Genomic DNA, 13230 nt, shown 5'->3' with positions numbered 1-13230 from the left:
CCAACACCAGGGTTGGGCCACCAGCCCAACAATGAGCAAACCAAACTAAATGTCCGAAGTTTAAATAAGACAGGTTCCTCCAAGATCCCCTCCAACGATGTTTTAATGATTTGCACCTGAGCTGGTGCACCTGATTCTAATTTTAGGTATTTGAAGTAGTGATAAATGTAGGGGTGTACTTACTTTTTCCACATGCGAAATTTGCATTTATGTTTATTTAAATTATACAATGGACTACAAAATGTAAATGTTTCATGATATTTGTTATATTATATCACCTTTATCTATCAATATTGTTGAAATGAAGAACAAATAGCTGTATGTTGAAATATGTTGAAAAAGTCCAAACTTTACATGGGGTGTACTTACTTTTTCACGTAACTGTATGTGTTTGGCTTTCTACGTGTGTATGTGTACAGTGTATGTGTACAGTGTATGTGTGTATGTGTACAGTGTACAGTGTATGTGTGTATGTATGTGTACAGTGTATGTGTATGTGTGCACACAAAATGTATGCAATATGTCACGCACAAGACTTGTGTACACAACATAGCATTGTACATGTCACACATAACACGTGTGTGCAATACAACATGTGCACAATATGAATTCCGACCAGTATGTGAATAAAACGCCTAAAAATAATAGGTGCATACAATACACAGCAAATGATGCCATGCAAAACAAAATAAAACATGCCAAACCAAAGCATGTGTATAAACCATAATCGTGCATGTGTACGTGCATATCATGGACCATGCACTTGATCGTGTGAGTGTGCACGTGCATGCATGAGTCACCGCCACTGGTCCTCATCTTTCTCAGATCTCACCCAACCCCCCCCCCCCCCCCCCCCCCACTTCCATTAGGGTCTGCTAAATGTCAGCCGACCCATTCTACTCGGGTCCACCAAATCTCAGGTCTCCCTTCTAGCTTCTACTCGGGTCCACTAAATCTAAGGTCGCCCTTCTTCTCCGGTCTGCCAAATATCAGGCCCACCTCCCACTTGGGTCCGCCAAATCTCCGGTCCCCCTTCTACTAGGGCCCACCAAATCTCAGGGCCCCCCTTCCCCTCAGGTCTGCCAAATATCAGGTCCACCTCCCACTTGAGTCCGCCAAATCTCAGGTCCCCATTCCACTTGGGTCTGCCAAATTTCAGCCCTCCCCCCTTCCACTCGGGTCCGCCAAATATCAGCCCATCCCCCCCCCCCCCTCCCTGTGTGTGTGCGCGTGTGTCCTCCTCAACGGCTTAGAGTCGGTAAATCCGACGGGCGCCTCCCCCTCCCCACACCAAAGCCGCCCACGAAGCTGTTTTATTCAGCACATTACTGTATCTCACGGAGCTCGGTTCCTTGCAGGAGTAACATGGCATAATGAGAGTCGCCAAATCCCAGGTTTTCACTCTCATCATGATCAGGTCGGAGAAACCCAGCAAGCTGTCAGGCCAGGCCGCGACCGAGACCGAGACGATCCATGTGACTTCGGGTGCCACGTGTACGGCCCTCCACCCCACCAAAACCACCGTGCACTCAGGAGTTGCCGCATATGGCACGAATCCTTGATGTCATCTTGGTCTCTCACATCCTCAACGGGCAGAGCTCTACAGGAGGAGGCCCATCAAAGCCAGGGCCTTTTGACCCGGCAGCATGGGGCCCACAGGTCCTACCATGCTCCAGACCCAGGCTGCCCAAACGTACGTTGAAGGGTGCAACACCGACCACCATCTCATCCCATCCAAGTTGCCATTCTCAGGTCAGTCCTTGCAGTCCTCAAAATTGATTTATTCGACACAGCTCCTGGTCCTTTCCATCCCAGGCAGGAGGGAGGCAGCATGAGCCCTATTTCCCAATGGTGAAAAAGCAATAATAATAAAAAAAAATTCTCATATTCGAATCCATATTCAGATATTCACCAAAATCTAATCTATTTGTCCTTGTCAGACACCCAACCAGTCCACCAAGTTTCGTCCAAATCCGTCCACAACTTTGAGATATCCTGCTATGTTTAGATTTTGTCCCTATCTCCCAATGGTGAAGAATCACTTAAAAAACATGAGTAGCCGGATCCGAATCCAGATCTTCACCAACATTTAATAATTTCGTCCTTGTCACACCTGCTACCTGTCTGCCAAATTTCGTCCGAATCCGTCCACAACTTTTTGAGATATCTTGTTCACAAACGGACAGACAAACAGACAGACAGACAGAGGTGAAAACATAACCTCCATCCACCTTTGGTGGCGGAGGTAACGAGGGGTAGATCAGGACATGAAACTCTGGACTTAAGGTGATTCCTGTGATCGATTTTGATTAAATGTGATTCTGTATTGCAATTTTCTGGTCTACCCTGAGACACAAAACGTAAACTGTTCACCAGGCGGAGATATGCTCTCTACTGAGTGCCATTCTAGTTTACCATCGTCTTTGTTGTATACTCCTGTTTATTTACGATTGTCTTTGTTGTATATTCCTGTTTATTAACCCTTACCTTATTTCTATATTCCTGTTTAATTACCCTTGTCTTTGTTGTATATTCCTGTTTATTTACCCTTGTCTTTGTTGTATATTCCTGTTTATTTACCATTGTCTTTGTTGTATATTCCTGTTTAATTACCCTTGTCTTTGTTGTATATATTCCTGTTTATTTACCCTTGTCTTGGTTGTATATTCCTGTTTATTTACCCTTGTTTTTGTTGCATATTCCTGTTTATTTACCCTTGTCTTTGTTGTATATTCCTGTTTATTTACCCTTGTCTTTGTTGCATATTCCTGTTTATTTACCCTTGTCTTTGTTGTATATTCCTGTTTATTTACCCTTGTCTTTGTTGCATATTCCTGTTTATTTACCCTTGTCTTTGTTGTATATTCCTGTTTATTTACCCTTGTCTTTGTTGCATATTCCTGTTTATTTACCCTTGTCTTTGTTGTATATTCCTGTTTATTTACCCTTGTCTTTGTTGCATATTCCTGTTTATTTACCCTTGTCTTTGTTGCATATTCCTGTTTATTTACCCCTGTCTTTGTTGGATATTCCTGTTTATTTACCATTGTCTTTGTTGCATATTCCTGTTTATTTACCCTTGTCTTTGTTGCATATTCCTGTTTATTTACCATTGTCTTTGTTGTATATTGCTGTTTATTTACCATTGTCTTTGTTGTATATTGCTGTTTATTTAACCTTGTCTTTGTTGTATATTCCTGTTTATTTACCATTGTCTTTGTTGCATATTCCTATTTATTTACCATTGTCTTTGTTGCATATTCCTGTTTATTTACCCTTGTCTTTGTTGTATATTCCTGTTTATTTACCCTTGTCTTTGTTGCATATTCCTGTTTATTTACCGTTGTCTTTGTTGCATAATCCTGTTTATTTACCCTTGTCTTTGTTGCATATTCCTGTTTATTTACCATTGTCTTTGTTGTATATTGCTGTTTATTTAATCTTGTCTTTGTTGTATATTCCTGTTTATTTACCCTTGTTTTTGTTGTGTATTCCTGTTTATTTATCGTTGTCTTTGTTGCATAATCCTGTTTATTTACCCTTGTCTTTGTTGCATATTCCTGTTTATTTACCCTTGTCTTTGTTGTATATTGCTGTTTATTTACCGTTGTCTTTGTTGCATAATCCTGTTTATTTACCCTTGTCTTTGTTGCATATTCCTGTTTATTTACCATTGTCTTTGTTGTATATTGCTGTTTATTTAACCTTGTCTTTGTTGTATATTCCTGTTTATTTACCCTTGTTTTTGTTGCATATTCCTATTTATTTACCCTTGTCTTTGTTGCATATTCCTATTTATTTACCATTGTCTTTGTTGCATATTCCTGTTTATTTAACCTTGTCTTTGTTATATATTCCTGTTTATTTAACCTTGTCTTTGTTGTATATTCCTGTTTATTTACCCTTGTCTTTGTTGTATATTCCTGTTTATTTAACCTTGTCATTGTTGTATATTCCTGTTTATTTAACCTTGTCTTTGTTGTATATTCCTGTTTATTTAACCTTGTCTTTGTTGTATATTCCTGTTTATTTACCCTTGTTTTTGTTGCATATTCCTGTTTATTTACCCTTGTCTTTGTTGCATATTCCTATTTATTTACCATTGTCTTTGTTGCATATTCCTGTTTATTTACCCTTGTCTTTGTTGTATATTCCTTTTATTTACCCTTGTTTTTGTTGCATATTCCTGTTTATTTACCCTTGTCTTGGTTGCATATTCCTATTTATTTACCATTGTCTTTGTTGCATATTCCTGTTTATTTACCCTTGTCTTTGTTGTATATTCCTGTATATTTACCCTTGTCTTTGTTGCATATTCCTGTTTATTTACCCTTGTCTTTGTTGCATATTCCTATTTATTTACCATTGTCTTTGTTGCATATACCTGTTTATTTACCCTTGTCTTTGTTGTATATTCCTTTTATTTACCCTTGTTTTTGTTGGATATTCCTGTTTATTTACCCTTGTCTTGGTTGCATATTCCTATTTATTTACCATTGTCTTTGTTGCATATTCCTGTTTATTTACCCTTGTCTTTGTTGCATATTCCTATTTATTTACCATTGTCTTTGTTGCATATTCCTGTTTATTTACCATTGTCTTTGTTGTATATTCCTGTTTATTTAACCTTGTCTTTGTTGTATATTCCTGTTTATTTACCCTTGTTTTTGTTGTATATTCTTGTTTATTTAACCTTGTCTTTGTTGTATATTCCTGTTTATTTACCCTTGTCTTTGTTGTATATTCCTGTTTATTTAGCCTTGTCTTTGTTGTATATTCCTGTTTATTTAACCTTGTTTTTGTTGTATATTCCTGTTTATTTAACCTTGTCTTTGTTGTATATTCCTGTTTATTTACCCTTGTCTTTGTTGTATATTCCTGTTTATTTAACCTTGTATTTGTTGTATATTCCTGTTTATTTAACCTTGTCTTTGTTGTATATTCCTGTTTATTTACCCTTGTTTTTGTTGCATATTCCTGTTTATTTACCCTTGTCTTTGTTGCATATTCCTATTTATTTACCATTGTCTTTGTTGCATATTCCTGTTTATTTACCCTTGTCTTTGTTGTATATTCCTTTTATTTACCCTTGTTTTTGTTGCATATTCCTGTTTATTTACCCTTGTCTTGGTTGCATATTCCTATTTATTTACCATTGTCTTTGTTGCATATTCCTGTTTATTTACCATTGTCTTTGTTGTATATTCCTGTTTATTTACCCTTGTCTTTGTTGCATATTCCTATTTATTTACCATTGTCTTTGTTGCATATTCCTGTTTATTTACCCTTGTTTTTGTTGTGTATTCCTGTTTATTTACCATTGTCTTTGTTGCATATTCCTGTTTATTTACCCTTGTTTTTGTTGCATATTCCTATTTATTTACCATTGTCTTTGTTGCATATTCCTGTTTATTTACCCTTGTTTTTGTTGTGTATTCCTGTTTATTTACCATTGTCTTTGTTGCATATTCCTGTTTATTTACCCTTGTCTTTGTTGCATATACCTGTCTATTTACCCTTGTCTTTGTTGTATATTCCTTTTATTTACCCTTGTTTTTGTTGGATATTCCTGTTTATTTACCCTTGTCTTGGTTGCATATTCCTATTTATTTACCATTGTCTTTGTTGCATATTCCTGTTTATTTACCCTTGTCTTTGTTGCATATTCCTATTTATTTACCATTGTCTTTGTTGCATATTCCTGTTTATTTACCATTGTCTTTGTTGTATATTCCTGTTTATTTAACCTTGTCTTTGTTGTATATTCCTGTTTATTTACCCTTGTTTTTGTTGTATATTCCTGTTTATTTAACCTTGTCTTTGTTGTATATTCCTGTTTATTTACCCTTGTCTTTGTTGTATATTCCTGTTTATTTAGCCTTGTCTTTGTTGTATATTCCTGTTTATTTAACCTTGTTTTTGTTGTATATTCCTGTTTATTTAACCTTGTCTTTGTTGTATATTCCTGTTTATTTACCCTTGTCTTTGTTGTATATTCCTGTTTATTTAACCTTGTATTTGTTGTATATTCCTGTTTATTTAACCTTGTCTTTGTTGTATATTCCTGTTTATTTACCCTTGTTTTTGTTGCATATTCCTGTTTATTTACCCTTGTCTTTGTTGTATATTCCTATTTATTTACCATTGTCTTTGTTGCATATTCCTGTTTATTTACCCTTGTCTTTGTTGTATATTCCTTTTATTTACCCTGGTTTTTGTTGCATATTCCTGTTTATTTACCCTTGTCTTGGTTGCATATTCCTATTTATTTACCATTGTCTTTGTTGCATATTCCTGTTTATTTACCATTGTCTTTGTTGTATATTCCTGTTTATTTACCCTTGTCTTTGTTGCATATTCCTATTTATTTACCATTGTCTTTGTTGCATATTCCTGTTTATTTGCGCTTGTTTTTGTTGTGTATTCCTGTTTATTTACCATTGTCTTTGTTGTATATTCCTGTTTATTTACCCTTGTTTTTGTTGCATATTCCTATTTATTTACCATTGTCTTTGTTGCATATTCCTGTTTATTTACCCTTGTTTTTGTTGTGTATTCCTGTTTATTTACCATTGTCTTTGTTGCATATTCCTATTTATTTACCATTGTCTTTGTTGCATATTCCTGTTTATTTACCCTTGTTTTTGTTGTGTATTCCTGTTTATTTACCATTGTCTTTGTTGTATATTCCTGTTTATTTACCCTTGTTTTTGTTGCATATTTCTGTTTATTTACCCTTGTCTTTGTTGCATATTCCTATTTATTTACCATTGTCTTTGTTGCATATTCCTGTTTATTTACCCTTGTTTTTGTTGTGTATTCCTGTTTATTTACCATTGTCTTTGTTGTATATTCCTGTTTATTTACCCTTGTTTTTGTTGTATATTCCCGTTTATTTACCCTTGTTTTTGTTGCTTATTCCTGTTTATTTACCATTGTCTTTGTTGTGTATTCCTGTTTATTTACCATTGTCTTTGTTGTATATTCCTGTTTATTTACCCTTGTTTTTGTTGCTTATTCCTGTTTATTTACCCTTGTCTTTGTTGCATATTCCTATTTATTTACCATTGTCTTTGTTGCATATTCCTGTTTATTTACCCTTGTCTTTGTTGCATATTCCTGTTTATTTACCATTGTCTTTGTTGCATATTCCTGTTTATTTACCATTGTCTTTGTTGCATATTCCTGTTTATTTGCGCTTGTTTTTGTTGCTTATTCCTGTTTATTTACCCTTGTCTTTGTTGCATATTCCTATTTATTTACCATTGTCTTTGTTGCATATTCCTGTTTATTTACCCTTGTTTTTGTTGTGTATTCCTGTTTATTTACCATTGTCTTTGTTGTATATTCCTGTTTATTTACCGTTCCCTATTACCCAGGTGAAAAAGGAAATTGTAATACTCTCTGCCACCACCACCACCAGGTGTCGCTATACATAGATATTTTACCCCTCCCCAGCGCACCAACCCCCCCCACTTGAGACAGCAACCACATAGCTTTTGTTACCCCCACACAAAGTTGTATTTGTACCCCGAGTTTGGAGTTTGTAACTTATGAGATGTGGACGTGCATAGAACACATACAAACAGAGAGAAGAGAGCCTTTTATAAGGATAGGTTTTGTAAAACTTTTTTTTGGTTCCCCTCTTATTTGTCTGTCTGTCTTTGTTTAAGTGAATGATGAAATTACTTTTGGGTTGGTGTAGTTTAACCCTTCTTTGACATGCTACAGTGCCAACTCCAATTATAATCCCGAGCACTATAATCCTTGATTTAAAAGGTCAAAATAAACAGAAGAAGACCAGCCAGACACAGTACGGCACCGACAGGAAGATTTACTCCATAGATCACTCAAAATACCATCCCCACCTCGTTACCCTCCCACCTTCACGATTCCATCCCCTCCCACCCTCCTCAACCCCTTTCACTCCCAGTCCAGCTGTCTGGAAAAGCCTCAAAGCAATAACAAGGGTTCGCAGTCACACCTCGTATCTCAACAAGTTCTTGTTCCACCTTTTGCACCAACTCTTCGCTATCCTCAAGACGCGCTTGTGGAAGCAAAGGAACAAACTGGGTTTGTTTGTTTTTACTTTACCTGCACAACCTCCATCTTTCCAGCCATTCGAGAAACCTTTCCTGGATATTTTTACATTTCCCACATTAATTCCTGAAGTTGCAGCTCGGTGGTACCTTAGGTCTTTACCTGAGTTTGATTGCTGCATTTTCTGGCCTGATGTTTTCAGAATGAACAGTTGATGCAGAACTCATCACCTTGTGTCCTTCTCTGGGAATGTCCAACTCCTGCGATAGAAAAGAACAAACCAGACCGTCTCATGGGGTCTATTCACATTAGTGCATCATAGTGATTGCCATTGCACATGCTGCTGTGCTAGTTGTGTCCAAGCTATCATTAGCTGGGCGTGTTTGCACCAAATAGGCTTGTAGGAAAGTGGGATTTGCATTGCACGTAGGATGTAGTGAACAGTTTGGCTACATAGACTCCTTCTTCAATCAGCAGAGCTACATGGCAGCTGGTGCCACGTGATGCTTTTGAGGGTTGTTAAGGCAGAGTCCTGTGTGTGTGTGTGTGTGTGTGTGTGTGTGTGTGTGTGTGTGTGTGTGTGTGTGTGTGTGTGTGTGTGTGCACACACATCTGCGTTTTGGAGGCAGCGGAGGAGATGCAGGTGATAGAGTGATGCGTAGGTGGACTGAGAACGCTTCAGGCAGAGGAAATTCTCTGCAGAATAATCCTGTTTGTACCATACTGAGTTATACTTAAAAGCAATGGTTGAACTCATTTTTATTCCAGAAGGAACTTACATGAGATTAGATGTAAAATTACAGCTGAATAATAATAAAAAAAACGGCCTTAGCTTTCAAGCAGAGTTTCGCTTTTGGGTCCCTTTCTCTGCAAGGTGCACCCAACCCTGAGTACTCTCCCTTTCCCTGTCTCTCCACATCTCTCTACACCTCTCTCTACATCTCTCTCTACATCTCTCTCTACATCTCTCTCTACATCTCTCTCTACATCTCTCTCTACATCTCTCTCTACATCTCCCTCCCCATCTCTCTCTACATCTCTCTCTTCATCTCTCTCTACATGTCTTTGTTTACTCATCCCAACTCTCTCTTCCTCATATGTGGCGACTTCAACTGTCATCATGCCAGCTGGCTGGGTGTGGGTTCCTCTCTCACCAGCCATGGCTCCTCAGCAAAGGACTTCTGCGACTCACTGGGACTGACACAATCTGTCAATTTCCCGACCCGGATCTCAGTCAATGGAGTATCTTCTCTTCTGGATTTGGTTTTGACGAACTTCCCTGCAAATGTCTGCTGCTCTTCTTCTGCTCCAATCGGCTCATCTGACCATGTGCTTGTGAAAGTGGACATCTCTCTGACCATTCTCAGAGAGCCTCCTCAGCGTCGACGAGTCTGGCATTTCACTCAGGCCAACTGGCATGGTCTTCAAGCAGCCATCAATCATCTGGACTGGTCTCCCATGTCTACCGCCTCTGACATCAACTCATCCTGGGAATTCTTCCAAAGTAAACTGCTCTCTCTCATCCACAGATTTATCCCATCTCGTCTTCAATTGTCATACCCTTCCTCCCGTCCATGGTACATGGAATCTTGTGGTGAGGCTGTTGCCCTGAAACAACTTGCCTTTGCCTCCTGGAAAGCAAATCCAATGGAAGGAAATCTCATTTCCTTTCACAAAGCCCGAAACAAGTGTGTGTCCACCCTCAGGAGAGCCAGGAAACAAAATCTCTCCATTCTCAAGACCGAACTCTCAAATCTGTCTCCCTCTTCCAAATCTTGGGGGCACCTGGTCAAATCTGTTTGTTCCCCCTCCATCCCCTCCCTTACCTCAAACGGCTACACAGCTGACTCCGCACGTGAAAAAGCTGAATGCCTCAACTTTGTGTTTGCCTCTAAATCTTGTATCCCAAACCCATCCCTCTCTGTAACCACCGTACCCAGTCATACCCAGCTGCTCCTGGACTCCGTGTCCTTTCCTCCTGACAAGGTGGAAAAGTTTCTGTCAACCCTCGACTCTGATTCTGCAACTGGACCTGACGGCATCAGCCCACGGGTCCTAAAATCCTGTTCTGCCGCTTTTTCACTCCCTCTCTCTGTTCTCTTCACCCTCTCTTTTGTTCAAGGTCATCTGCCATCTGCTTGGAAATCAGCCAACATCACCGCTTTGCACAAAAAGGTGCAAAAACAGATCCTTGCAACTACAGACCAATCAGCCGACTCCCAATTATCAGCAAAGTCATGGAATCCATCATTGCTTTGGATATGAAATCTTTCCTCTTCTCTAATGGCTTGATCTCTGATCATCAATTTGGTTTCTGACCAGGTCACTCTACTCTGGACATGCTGCTTCTGCTGTCTCAACCATGGATGGAGGTCCTCAATGCCAAACAGGAAATTAAAGCTGTCTCCCTTGACATGTCAAGTGCCTTCGTTACGGTCTGGCACCCCGCTCTGCTCACCAAAGTCTCCTCCTATGGTATCCATAGAAATCTCCATGCATGTCTGGCGGACTTCCTCTCTGGTCACAGTCAACGTGTGGCCCTGAATGGGTTTATCTCATCTCCCTTTCCTGTTCAGGCTGGAGTTCCCCAAGGCAGTGTTCTGGGCCCTGTGCTTTTTCTGGTCTTCATCAATGGTCTCTCCGACTCCCTGGAAAATCCTCTCTATCTCTTTGCTGATGACTCCACTCTCTGCCGCTCCATACCTCATCCCTCAGATCAGCAGTCTGCAGCCTCCTCACTCTTTGCAGACCTGGACAAAATCACAGACTGGTCAAACAAGTGGAACATGTCTTTCAATCCTGACAAATCTCACACTCTTACTATGTCTCTCCGAAAAGACCGACTGGACAACCCTCCCATCCACTTTCTGAATAATCCTGTCCAAGAAGTTCTGTCACTCAAGCTTTTGGGTCTCACTGTCTGCCATGATCTTTCCTGGGAAAACCACATTTCAAATCTGGCCTCCAAAGCCAGTCGCCGACTGGGCATCCTCCGTCGTGCGAAGTCCTTCCTTGGAACACCTGAGCTCCTCACCACATACAAGGCTTTCATTTGCAGCTCAATGGAATACTGCTCTCCCCTCTGGACTGGTGGTCCTGCCTCACACCTAGCTCGTCTTCACGCTGTTGAAACCAAAGCTTTCAGAATCGTTGGAATCTCCCGCGATGAAGCTAACTCCGAGGGCCTTTCACTTACTCACCGCAGGCAGGTTGGTGGTCTTTCTGTCTTCTTCCGACTCTTCTCCGGCCTTGCTCCCCCAGCTCTCTCTGGGCTCTGTCCCTCAATTATTCCTACAGGTCGCACAAGATCTGCCTGCAACCCTCTTATGGTTAAATTGCCAAAATCAAGACTCTCTGCTCACCTTCACTCATTCACTCCTCTTTTCTCCCACCTCTGGAACAAACTCCCTCATTCTCTTCAATTCCACTCCTCCCTCCAGGTCTTTAAAACAGCTGTTCACCACCATCTCTTATCTTCCCCCATCCAAAACCTTGATCTTTTCTACCCCCACTAATTTCACCCCAGATACACATTTTTGAAATACCAACTTCTTTCCTGGAAGTGCTTGCAGTGTCCTTGTGTTTTATACTTCTCCCAACCCCCCCCCCCCCCCCCACTTCCCACACCTCCTCCCCCCAAGCCCTCTCCCTCCCACAGATCTCCCGATGTCCCTGCTCTCAAATGTTGTGTTTGTGTACTTCCCCTTCTCTCCCCATCTTGTCTCTACCGCTCCCCTTATTATATACTTTGTGTGTTTGTTTGATTTTTTTTGTGTGATAAATGTTAGCTCTTTCACGAGCCTCGATTCTCTTTTCAAAAAAAAAAGAAAAAAAAGTCTCGCTACATGTCTCTCGACATGTCACTGCATATCTCTCGACATCTCTCCCTACATCTCTCTCTACATTTCTCTCTACATCTCACAACATATCTCCCTCTGTCTCTACATCTCTCTCTACATCTCTCTCTACATCTCTCCCTCTGTCTCTATGCATCTCCCTCTACATCTCTCTCTACATCTCTCCCTCTGTCTCTATGCATCTCCCTCTACATCTCTCTCTACATGTCTCTCTACATCTCATTACATATCTCCCTCTGTCTCTCTACATCTCCCTCTACATCTCTCTACATCTCTCCCTATGTCTCTCGACATCTCTCCCTCTGTCTCTCTGCATCTCTCTCCACATCTCTCTCTACATGTCACTACATCTCTCCCTCTGTCTCTCTGCATCTCTCTCTACATCTCTCTGTCTCTCTGCATCTCTCTCCACATCTCTCTCTCCATGTCACTACATCTCTCCCTCTGTCTCTATGCATCTCTCTCTGCATCTCTCTCTACATCTTTCTCTGCATCTCTCTCTACATCTCTCTCTGCATCTCTCTCTGCATCTCTCTCTGCATCTCTCTCTGCATCTCTCTCTACATCTCTCTCTGCATCTCTCTCTGCATCTCTCTCTACATCTCTCTCTACATCTTTCTCTGCATCTCTCTCTGCATCTCTCTCTACATCTCTCCCTATGTCTCTCGACATCTCTCCCTCTGTCTCTCTGCATCTCTCTCCACATCTCTCTCTCCATGTCACTACATCTCTCCCTCTGTCTCTCTGCATCTCTCTCTACATCTCTCTCTCTGCATCTCTCTCTACATCTCTCTCTACATCTCTCTCTACATCTTTCTCTGCATCTCTCTCTACATCTCTCTCTGCATCTCTCTCTGCATCTCTCTCTGCATCTCTCTCTACATCTCTCTCTGCATCTCTCTCTGCATCTCTCTCTACATCTCTCTCTACATCTTTCTCTGCATCTCTCTCTGCATCTCTCTCCACATCTCTCTCTCCATGTCACTACATCTCTCCCTCTGTCTCTCTGCATCTCTCTCTACATCTCTCTCTCTGCATCTCTCTCTACATCTCTCTCTACATCTCTCTCTCCATCTTTCTCTGCATCTCTCTCTACATCTCTCTCTACATCTCTCTCTGCATCTCTCTTTTTTCTTTTTTCTTTTTCTTTTTCTTTTGTATACAAGATCGAGGCTCGTGAAAGAGCGAACACTAATCACACAGAAAGACAAACCGACACATAAAACATATAACATCGGGAGCGGTAGACAAGATGGGGAGAGAGGGGGAAGGACACAAACACAACATTTGAGAGCACGGACCGAGAGACATGGAGACATCGAGAGATCTGAGA

General features: G+C 40.5%; 1 long non-coding RNA gene across 1 annotated transcript in view; it reads right to left on the bottom strand.

Moving 5' to 3' along the window:
* Positions 1-1245: 1245 nt before the first annotated feature.
* The window catches only part of LOC144892563 (uncharacterized), a 65701-nt gene continuing 53716 nt past the window's right edge, over positions 1246-13230 (bottom strand). The window contains exons 3-4 of the long non-coding RNA XR_013623762.1: positions 8203-8300; positions 1246-1838 (exon numbers count right to left, since the gene is read on the bottom strand). This is a non-coding gene — a long non-coding RNA (uncharacterized LOC144892563). The remainder of the gene's footprint in view (positions 1839-8202; positions 8301-13230) is intronic.

This window comes from Myxine glutinosa, chromosome 6 (assembly GCF_964187855.1).
Source record: "Myxine glutinosa chromosome 6, kmMyxGlut1.1, whole genome shotgun sequence".
In the NCBI taxonomy this organism is placed as follows: Eukaryota; Metazoa; Chordata; class Myxini; order Myxiniformes; family Myxinidae; genus Myxine; species Myxine glutinosa.
The sequence above is the reverse complement of the archived record's forward strand: the minus strand, read 5'-3'. Positions and strand labels throughout refer to the sequence as shown.